The sequence below is a fragment of the Notechis scutatus genome, chromosome 8 (genome assembly GCF_049901735.1).
Source record: "Notechis scutatus isolate UNSWTSFEM ecotype Mainland chromosome 8, rNotScu1.2, whole genome shotgun sequence".
Taxonomy (NCBI): Eukaryota; Metazoa; Chordata; class Lepidosauria; order Squamata; family Elapidae; genus Notechis; species Notechis scutatus.
The window spans coordinates 24,050,382-24,061,233 of record NC_142016.1 but is presented as its reverse complement, the minus strand read 5'-3'; the positions used below and the strand labels follow the sequence as shown (position 1 = coordinate 24,061,233).

At 47.7% G+C, this 10,852-nt stretch overlaps 1 protein-coding gene across 2 annotated transcripts in view; it reads left to right on the top strand.

Annotated features, from left to right (window-relative positions):
* The window catches only part of B3GNT8 (UDP-GlcNAc:betaGal beta-1,3-N-acetylglucosaminyltransferase 8), a 133,358-nt gene that overhangs the window by 103,260 nt on the left and 19,246 nt on the right, over nucleotides 1–10,852 (top strand). Inside the window, exon 3 of one of the 2 annotated variants that reach the window (XR_015750547.1) lies at nucleotides 6,945–7,025. The exons of the other annotated variant lie outside the window; for it this stretch is intronic. The gene's annotated coding sequence lies outside the window, so the exon portion shown is untranslated. Of the gene's footprint in view, nucleotides 1–6,944; nucleotides 7,026–10,852 lie in introns of those variants that run through there. 2 annotated transcript variants of the gene reach the window in all.

Sequence of the window (10,852 nt, the reverse complement as noted above, 5' to 3'; positions counted from 1 at the left end):
TCAAACGCCTCGCAATCCTGGCCTCCGCGTCGGGAATGGAAGCAGAAAAGGAGGGACAACTTAACTGGCTTGGCTGGCCTACATTGCCAACCGAAGGAGGGAAAGGAGACCACCCAGAAATCCCGCCCGTCGTTTTGGGGAAAGTGGAAAGAAACCCCAGAAAGCAGGGAGGAGGAAGTCACCCATGGGTCTTCCAGAAATGCTTATGAAATGGTGTAGGGTCTCCCGCTTGGGCAGGGGGGGGGTTGGACTAGATGACCTACAAGGTCCCTTCCAACTCTGATTATCTGTTTAATCCGTTTATCCTAGGAGGGATTTTCCTCCCCTCTAATTTAATATAACCCAACATTGGGCTTCATTCAACGGATCCCAGGGCAGGGCTGCAGGTAACCAGGATGGGTTTGAGAGGGCGGGACAGACAGACAGACAGACATTCTGCGGAGAAGTTTGGGCTTCCTCCGTTCTCCCTCCCCAATCCCCCCCACCCCCAGCCTCCCTGTAGCCTCCCTTCTTCCATCCGCCCTGACTTATTAATCCTTCGTCCTGACCTACTTTTCTGCCTGGGCGGCTCAGGGTGACTCAAATCCCCTGTTTGGCTTTCAAGCAGCCTTCCTTCCTTCCTTCCTTTCGAAGCCCCCCAAACAGGGCGCGTCTCTTTCGGAGCCCTTGAGGAAGAATTGAGGAAGGGAAGAGAATCCCACCTGCAGATTTTCCCGGGTTTCTTGAGTTCTGGTGTCAGGGAAGGAAGGTTTGGCGTTGCAGTTAGCAGGCGACAAGCCAGCATCCCTTTGAGATCCAGGGTAGAAGGAATAACCAATAGAAGAGAATATTTATTTATAGCTCAGGGGTTGAACTGTGGGGGTCTTTTGTGGTCTCCGAGCTTGGAGGTTTTATTGGAGATGTTTCATGACCCAGCCAGGGAACAACATCAATGGTGGAAGGGAGTGATGTGGAGAGGAGGAGGGGGAGCAGGAAGAGGAGGAGGAGGAGGAGGAGGAGGAGGAGAAGGAGGAGGAGGAGGAGGAGGAGAGGACTGTGGGGTCCTTGGTAGTCTCTGAGCTTGGAAGTTTTATTGCAAACGTTTTATCACCCAACTAGGCAACAACATCAGTGCTAGAAGGGAGGAGGAGGAGGAGGAGGAGGAGGAGGAGGAGGAGGAGGAGGAGGAGGAGGAGGAGGAGGAGGAGGAGGAGGAGGAGAGACTGTGGGTTCTTGGTAGTCTCTGAGCTTGGAAGTTTTATTGCAAACGTTTTATCACCCAACTAGGCAACAACATCAGTGCTAGAAGGGAGGAGGAGGAGGAGGAGGAGGAGGAGGAGGAGGAGGAGGAGGACTGTGGGGTTCTTGATAGTCTCTGAGCTTGGAAGTTTTATTGCAAACGTTTTATCACCCAACTAGGCAACAACATCAGTGCTAGAAGGGAGGAGGAGGAGGAGGAGGAGGAGGAGGAGGAGGAGGAGGAGGAGGAGGAGGAGGAGGAGGAAGACTGTGGGGTCCTTGTAGTCTCTGAGCTTGGAGGTTTTATTGCAGGTGTTTCATGACCCCACTAGGGAATATCATCAGTGGTAGAAAGTTTGTTCTCCATTTTCCTTGTAGTGCTGATGATGTTCCTTAGTTGGGTCATGAAACATCTCTGCCAGAAGAACCACCAAGCTCAGAGACCACCAAGAAACACAAGGGGGAAAGAGTGGAGCAACATGGTCTTGGGAGATGGGGCAGCTCTGTTCACAAAACCCACTTACTCAAGTCAGTTGGAAGACCTAGCGACTGCATATACCAAATTAAATTTTGTTTTTTCATGGCTGAGCTTGTTGTGTTCTTCTCTGTATGCGTGCTATTTTCAAAAAACTGTGGGGTCCTGGATGCTCTCTGAGCTTGTTGATTTTCTTGCAGACGTTTCATGACCCAACTAGGTAAAATCATCAGTGCAAGAAGGGAGTGTATATAAACAGAGGGAAAATCCCACCCCTTCAAGCACTGATTATGTTCCCTAGCTGGGTAATGAAACGTCTGCAAGAAAAGCAGCAAGCTCAGAGAGCACCAAGGACACCATAGTCTTTCTCCTCCTCCTCCTCCTCCTCCTCCTCCTCCTCCTCCCCCCCCACAAACTTCACACTCTTCTATCATTGATGATGTTCTCTAGCTGGGTAATGAAACGTCTGCAAGAAAAGCGCCAAGCTCAGAGAGCACTGAGGGACTAATAGTTCAACCCTGAGCTACATACCTTCCATCCACGCCTTTCCCAAAAGTTCTCTCTTTGCTCACTTAATTTTCTCTTCCCAAACCTTTCGTGATATTTGGAGAACCAGAACAGCTTGTGTGAGGCTTGTGAGGGAAACCCTGGGAAGGCCAGTCTGGAGCCCTCCTTCTCTGGTTTACCGGTCCAATACGTTTCATCGAAGCGTGAAAAAAAAATCACCACATTCTTCTGTGGGTTTTAGAGAACTCCACCTGGGACCAGCAGTTTCATTTCTGGGATATTCCACACAGGGAAGTTTCCATCACGCTTGGCAGCTTGAAGACATTTCATTGTGAGAGAGGATGTTGGGAATAATGGGCCTTGCAGGTGGGGGAATTTGGGAAAGAAAGAAGGCACCAGGTTTGCAAAAGGCTGCCTAATGATCCATTGATTTTCTTTCAGCAGAAGTTTTAGTCAGAGGAGCCAGCTCCGGCGGCCCAGCTCCATTTCACGATTTTAAATCTCCAGCGAGTCAGACTTCCTCTTATCTGGGGTTTGCAACGTTTCAAAGTTGGCGTGGGTGAAGGTAACAAGGGGAGGGAAAACGTGACAATGCAAGCCGCAAAACAAAGCGTTTGTAAAATCCTTCTTTCTCGACAAGATGCTACTGATGCATGCAGGTTTTTCAGGAGCTCATTTGCAGCTTATATATATGACGTGCGTTGTGTTATGAGTTTGTCCTGGCTTCATGTAGTGCAACATGTTCTCTCTTGACAATTCAGATGGTTGTTTTGTTTTTTTCCCCTTCTTCCCCTGAATGTTCTTGTCTGGCGGATGGGTCAAAAATTTGACTGAAATGACAAAGGCAAAAAAACAAAAAAAACCCAACTTGGGTGAAAGAGAGGCTCACGCCAATTTGGCTTTGTGCTGGGGGTTTGCACCCCAAAAATGGATCATGGGGTCGGTTTGGTGCGAGCAGAGTGTCACTTTTGCAAAATAAAATAAAATAAATAAACCCTGCGTGAAAAAACAGAGAGGTGTGATGAAGCTTGTTATTGTGTCTGGCTTGGCTAAACCAGGTTTCAGCTCAGCTGTGTGGGTGGCCCGGGTGTTAATGCAGCTTTTCGCTCTTAACTGCAAGGTGGGTGGGATTGGTGAGGCTTCTGGAAGTTTCTTTGCTGTGGCAGGAGGGCAAATAAGGGGACTTGGTGACTGCATCCTTTGGAGGGGGCTGGGAGCAGCTCCTGTTGGAGATGAATAGGAGAGAAGCAATTTGATTCCAGCCTGAGAGCGAGAGAAGGGAGTTTTCACTTGTTAATGGAAAGGAACTGGGATGTGTGTTTATGGGATCCAAGAGAAATGTTCCCCTTTTCGGTCTGGTTTGAAGAACTGATGCTATTGAAAAGGGGGAGAGGGAGGGAGGAAGGAGAGAGGAAGGGAAGGAGGGAGGAAGAAAAGGATAGAAAGAAGGGAGGGAGGAGAGAGGAAGGGAAGGAAGGAGGAAGAAAAAAGAAAAGAGAAAGAAGGAGGGAGGGAGAGGGAGGAAGGAGAGAGGAAGGGAAGGAGGGAGGAAGAAAAGGATAGAAAGAAGGGAGGGAGGAGAGAGGAAGGGAAGGAAGGAGGAAGAAAAAAGAAAAGAGAAAGAAGGAGGGAGGGAGAGGGAGGAAGGAGAGAGGAAGGGAAGGAGGAGGAGACGAGCCAAATTTTCAAAACTTTTTGACATACAGGTAAGCCTAGAATCATCTAATTTCCTGGGAAGGAGATGCCGTCGACAGGGAACCCTTCTAGATGACCCTGATTGACAGACGGGCCCCCAGGGCGTGCCCTTCCTGTCACATCCTATTGGAAAGGGAGACCCAATAAAGACAAGCATGAAAATAGCCTGCCCTTTTTAAAAATAAATTTCTCCCATCTTGGAGAAACTCTTCACGTACAAGTCTGGAGAGCGAGCTGCCTTGGCGGCAGGTAAATTGGTCATTAATAACAAAATGTAATGGGCAAATTAAACTTAATGGCGAAATTAAACGTAATGGGCAAATTAAAAGGTAGCTTTTCAAAACGGACCCAAACTCTTGTCTTGCCGGTTCCTTTTCCTTCCCATTTCATTTTCCACCTGATTGGTGAAGGCGCGAATAAAGCTATTCGGACGGGACCTCTATGGAGTGGAGAGCTGCTCTCTGGATGGGGAGCCACTGGGAGAGACTGGGAGCGTTTGAAATGTGGATTTACAGGCGGCTGTGATGCAGAAGTTGGGTTGACGATACCAGAAATGAGGAGGGGAATCAGCTGCCTGGGAAAGCCAAGGGAAACCATCAAAACCATAAAAAAGGAAAAAAGTTAGAATATTTCAGACGGGATGTGACACCTGGAAAAATATGGCATATTCCACTTAATCCTCCAGGGAAAGATGGAAAGCGAACAAGGTCCGGGCAGAATAAGAACATCATGGCTTCCAAATCTAAGGGACAGGTTTGGATAAAGCTCAGCAACCCTTTTTCGTGAGGCTGTTGATAAAAATAGGATGGCCAACAACTTGATGGCCAACGTCCAATGACGGATATGGAGGGAGGAGGAGGAGGAATGGAGGGAGGAAGAGCAAGAAGAGGAAGAGGAGACGAGGAAGAGGAAGAGGAGGAGGAAGAGGAGGAGGGGAAGGAGAAGAAGAGGAGGAAGAGGAGGAGGGGAAGGAGAAGAAGAGGAGGAGGAAGAGAGGAAGAAGAAGAAGGAGAGGGAGAGGAGGAGGAGGAAGAAGAGGAAGAGAAGAAGAGAGGAGGAGGAGAGGAAGAGGAAGAGGAAGAGGAAGAGGAAGAGGAGAAGGAAGAAGAAGAATAGGAAGAGGAAGAAGAGGAAGAGGAAGAGGAAGAGGAAGAGGAAGAGGAAGAAAGAAGAAGAAGAAGAAGAAGAAGAAGAAGAAGAAGAAGAAGAAGAAGAAGAAGAAGAAGAGCAGCAGAAAAGAACAACAACAACAACAACAACAACAACAACAACAACAACAACAACAACAACAACAACTCATGGCTAGGCTGGATTCCGAAGATCGGTTCTTTGGTCTCCGGGGCAGGATTTTCACACCTGTCCCATCCAAGAACAGTGGCTAATTTATGGCAGGGCCATTACATCCTGTCTTTACTGAAAGAAACAGGCCTTGACGTGGGTTATAAATCACCGGAGAACAGGTCCCGGGTGGAATACAAACACTCAGTAGCAGGAAATGTGTGCGGGCGCCTCCAGCGATGTGTAATAATGGAGGTTGAGGGCAGGCAGGTAAGAGAACCGGATACGTTCCGACAACCATCCTTGCCACGATGTTAAAGGTTGTCACAAGCATCTCCCTGTTCCAGCTGAGAAATGCAAGTGTTCTGCCTCATTCAGACAACCCCTGAGAAGCAGATAACCCTGTTTAAAGGTTCTGGGGGTGTTTCTACCCCCTCAAGAGGACTAGAAACCTGTCTGTCACGACAGAGGCCACGAGCGAGAAGTTTTCTGCTGTCCTGGATCAGTGTTTATCTTATTTTGCCAACGCCTAGGTGACAAGCAGCAATTTTTTTGTGAACACACCTAGTCCTCGACTTACCACAGTTCATTTAGTGCCCATCAGAGGTGGTCTTCAGCAGGTTCTGACCAGTTTTGGAGAACCGGTAGCGGAAATTTTGAGCAGTTCGAAGAACCTGCAAATCCCACCTCTGACTGGAGATTTTACAGCATCCTTCCCCTGCCACGACCACAGAACCAGTAGTAAAAAAAATTGAATCCCATCACTGGTGCCCGTTCAAAGTTACAACAGCACTGCAAAAAGTAACTTTTCGCACTTACAACCATTGTAGCATCCTCCCGGGTCAAAAAGGGAGGGAAAGGAATCAAGGAGAGAAACAACCTGGAATTAAGGAGAAACTTCCCAGCAGTGAAGGACAATTAATCGGTGGAACGGCTTGCCACCGGAAGTTCTGGGTGCTTTGCAGAATTTAACAGGTTAACAGAGTTGGAAGGGACCTTGTAGGTCATCTAGTCCAACCCCCGCTCAAGCAGGAGGCCCTACACCATATCTGACAGATGGCAGTCCAGTCTCTTCTTGGAAGTCTCCAGGGATGAAGCTTCCACAACTTCCAAAGGCAACTTCTGTTCCATGGGTTGATTGTTTCTCACTGTCAGAAAGTTTCTCCTTATTTCCAGGTTGAATCTCTCCTTGTTCAGTTTCCATCCATTATTCCTTGTCTGGCCTTCAGGTGTTTTAGAAAATAGCTTGACCCCCTTCGTCCTCTCTGTGGCAGCTCCTCAAATATTGGAAGGCTGCTATCCTGTCTCCCTGGCCAGTTGGATCTAACAGAATAACAGAGTTGGAAGGACCTTGTAGGTCATCTAGTCCAGGATCCCAACCTTTTCCGCGTTCCGGCGTCAGCTGGATTCCGCGTCAGCTGGCGCCGCCATCTTTTGCGAAAATCACTTCCGGTGCGTCACGGAAGTGATTTTCGTCAAATAGCAGAGCTTTTGAAAATGGCTTTCTCCGGAAAGCTCACCCGCTGGCGCCGCCATCTTTTAAAAATTGCTTTTTACCAAAAAGATGGCGGCGCCCAGCAACATAAGGCTTGTTCCGCGCCCGGTCCCGCGGACCGGCGGTGGGGACCCCTGATCCCAAGCTCAAGCAGGAGGCCCTACACCATATCTGACAGATGGCAGTCCAGTCTCTTCTTGGAAGTCTCCAGGGATGAAGCTTCCACAACTTCTGAAGGCAACTTCTGTTCCTTTGGTTGACTGTTCTCACTGTCAGTAAACTTTTTCCTTATTTCCAGGTTGAATCTCTCCTTGTTCAGTTTCCATCCATTGTTCCTTGTCTGGCCTTCAGGTGCTTTGGAAAATAGCCTGCCCCCCTCTTCTCTGGGGCAGCCCCTCAGATATTGGAAGGATCTGACTTATTTTCAATTTCAAGGAAATCCTGGAAGCCTTGTCCCTCCGTTGGGTATGTCTATCTCTTGAAAAGAAGGACCAGGGAAGACATGACAGCAGCAGGGGTGGGATTCAAATTTTTTAACAACCGGTTCTGTGGATGTGGCTTAGTTGGTGGGCGTGGCCTGGTGGTCATGTGACCGGGTGGACATGGCTTGGTGGTCATGTTATTGGCCAACTCGATATCACTCACGTCGAGGCACGCATCTCCTCGCCTGGCCTCTCATGACTGTGGGGATGCTGCAACAGTCGTAAGTGTGAAAAACGGTCATAAGTCACTTTTTTCCGTGCCATTGTAACTTTGAATGGTCACTCCACACAAGCAAAGTACCAGCAAAGGAGGGGAAAAAAACTCCAGAGATGTTCCTGAGACAGGAAGTCTAGTCCTGCCAAGAATGTAATAAGAGTTAGGTAGTTTCTGTAAGCAACACCAGAATGTTTCCTTCCTGCCTTCCTTACAGGATTAGACCAATAATTTCTTCTAACAACCGGTTCTCCAAACTGCTTAGAATTAAAACAACCGGTTCTAGCGAATAGGTGCGAACTGGTAGAAACCCACCCCTGGATAGCAGTATCCTTTGATAGGAGCTTCTTGATGGCCTATCACCTGGGAAAAAAAACTGCTTTGTTTTCCCCATTCACCTGTGGAAAAAACGGAAAAAGTCCACAACTTTTCTTTAGGATGTGTGGGAGAAATGAAGATCGGTAGCAGGGACGATCTGACCTTAAATTTTTTTTTTTTTTTTCCTTTTTGACTTCCCCAACCGAGGCAGGAAAAAAAAAAAGAAAAAAGAAAAAAATCGATGCAAAATCCAATCTTCCCAATTAGGTTTTTGACATGCAAACGCAGCGCCCCCTGGAGGCTCTGCCGGGGAGCAACGGGGTCCATCCTGGAAGAGATTGTGCGGCAATTAAAGGGAGTAATTTTGGAAGATGCTGCTGGAAAAAATTTGTGCTGACACCCCTGTCTGTGTTGTGCCTCTGCGGCAGCTGGGCTACCAAAGCAGTAGCGTCTGTGTGTGTGTGTGTGTGTGTGTGTGTGTCATCCAGAAAATTGGAGAGTCATCACAACATGGGGACCGTTTAAAGTTTAGAATGGCTGCGCCGTGTTCGTTTCAAGGAATGAAAGAGCCCGCGAGTTCCAGAGGGCCAAATCTAGGGATCGTTTTGAGGCTGGGTGCAAACTTTGGAGACAAGGGAGTCATAGGCCGGGGAAGGGCAGGTACTGTACCTGGGACAGGTGTGCTGCTGAGTCAGTGTGTCCCCCTGCCTTTGGCCGGCTTCTAAAGGTGAAGGAAGGGCCTATCTGGCTGCGGTTTGGATGAGGAGACAGGGACCCTCAAACAAAATCGAGGGTCGTGGAAGAGAATGGGAAGTGGGGAAAAAGGATGGATGGTCCTGGGAGATGGTGGAGATGTTGTGTTATGTGTGGTGGTTGAGGCATCAGGCCAGAAACTGGGAGGCTGGGAGTTCTAGTTCTGCCTTAGGCTTGAACGCCAGCTGGGTGACTTTGGATTAATCACCAGGAGATTGTGACTTGTAGTTCCATTTCAGATATGAAAGCTGACTGGGTGACTTTGGGCCAATCACCAGGAGACTGGGAGTTCTAGTCCTGCCTTAGGCATGAACACTTGGTGACTTCGGGCCAATCACCAGGAGACCGGGAGTTCTAGTCCTGCCTTAGCCATGAAAATTAGCTGGATGTCTTTGGGCCAATCACCAGGACACTGGGAGTTCTAGTCCCACCTTAGGCATGACATCTACTTGGTTGACTTTGGACCAATCACCAGGAGACTGGGAATTTTAGTCCCGCTTTAGGTATGAAAGCTAGTTGGTGACTTTGGGCCAATCTCCAGGAGACTGGGAGTTCTAGTCCTGCCTTAGGCATCAAAGCCAACTGGATGACTTTGGACCAATCACCAGGAGACTGGGAGTTCTAGTCCCGCCTTAGGCATGAAAGCTCGTTGGTGACTTTGGGCCAATCACCATGAGACTGGGAGTTCTAGTCCCGCCTTAGGCATCAAAGCCAGCTGGATGACTTTGGGCCAGTCATCAGAAGACTAGGAGTTCTAGTCCCGCCTTAGACATGAAAGCTATTTGGTTGACTTGGGGCCAATCACCAGGAGGTGGTGAGTTCTAGTCCTGTCCTAGGCATCAAAGTTGGCTGGGTGACTTTGGACCAACCACATTCTCTCAGCCCTAGAAAGGAGGCAATGACAAACCACTTCTAAAAAAAAAAACTGTTAAGAAAACCTCAGGGATTTGTCCAGGCAGCCTCCAAGAATTAGAGACGATTCAACAGAAGAAAATGAAGGTGGGGGGAGAGGGGGAAAATGAAGAAGAAATAACAGTTTGCCAAGAAAATAGCATTAATTCCTCAGGAGTTGAGCCTGACTCAATAATTTTACCTCTATTGTTTTAAACACAAAAGGCTCTTCCTGGGCATTCATAATATCAGTTACGGAATGGAGGTTTGAGTAGGCTCAAGATATATTTTCTATCTCCCCATCAACGCAGAATGTGAGCTAGGCACCAAGCACTGTGTGGCATTTGGAAATGCGACTACAGGATCAAAATAAAACTGGGCTTAATCTTCCTCAGGGTAGTTATTTTGATCAAGTTCCTAGGCCTCATTGCTGCGGGGGAAACCCAGCATGCATCTTTCTCATCAGCTGAGGACAGTTCAGAAATACTGGTTTTAAAAATCCATTGGCATAAACCCCATTTTGTTTTCACTTCTTTCTTTCCTGACAGTTCATTTCTCTGGCAAGAAAAGAAAGTTCAGCTTTACAGCTTTGCAAATGGGGCCTTTCTGCTTGTCTGTTCCCCAAAATAATAATAATAATAATAATAAAAACACCCATTCTTATCTGAAACTCTGCAATGAAAGTTCACAAAACACAAATATTGTACATTCTCACTACCCAGAACAGTATTTCTCAACCTTATCAACTTGAAGAGGACTTCAACTCCCAGAATTCCCTAGCCAGCTATGGCCAAAGGAGAATTGAAGTTGATTTGAATCAGAGTGGCATGTGCTACCATTTTAAAGCTTGCTGGCTAGGGAATTCTGGGAGTTGAAGTCCACCTCTTTTCAAGTTGCCGAGTTGAGAAACACTGAGGTAAAAACTTGAAAATATGAGTTGAAAACTCAGAAGCTTCCTCTTCTTTACAAACGCCTTGTAAAATCCAGCAAGGTTTGGCCGCCAACCAGGGGACAGAACAGAACAGAATAACAGAGTTGGAAGGAACCTTGGAGGCCATCTAGTCCAACCCACTACTCAGGCAGGAGACCCCATATCATTTCAGACAAATGACTGTCCAGTCTCTTCTTAAAAAACCTCCAATGTTGGAGCATTCACAAGTTCTGGTGGCAGGCTGTTCCACTGCTTAATTGTTCTCCCTGTTAGGAAGTTTCTCCTTAATTCCAAGTTGCTTCTCTCCTGGATTCGTTTCCATCCGTTGCTTCTTGTCCTGCCTTTAGGTGCTCTGGAGCATCTCTCTCTTCTTTGTGGCAGCCCCTGACATTTAATTAGGATGAGTTTACCAATTAAAAAATGTAGTTAACAAAACCCATAAGCCCAGTTTTCAAAATGAGAGCAGAATGGGGTCACAGCCAAGGGCTTAACGTAACATTAACAGAGGGATACAATCGAGATCAAGGGAGGTGCTAATACCACTCTATAAAGCCTTAGTAAGGCCACACCTAGAGTAGTGCATCCAGTTTTGATC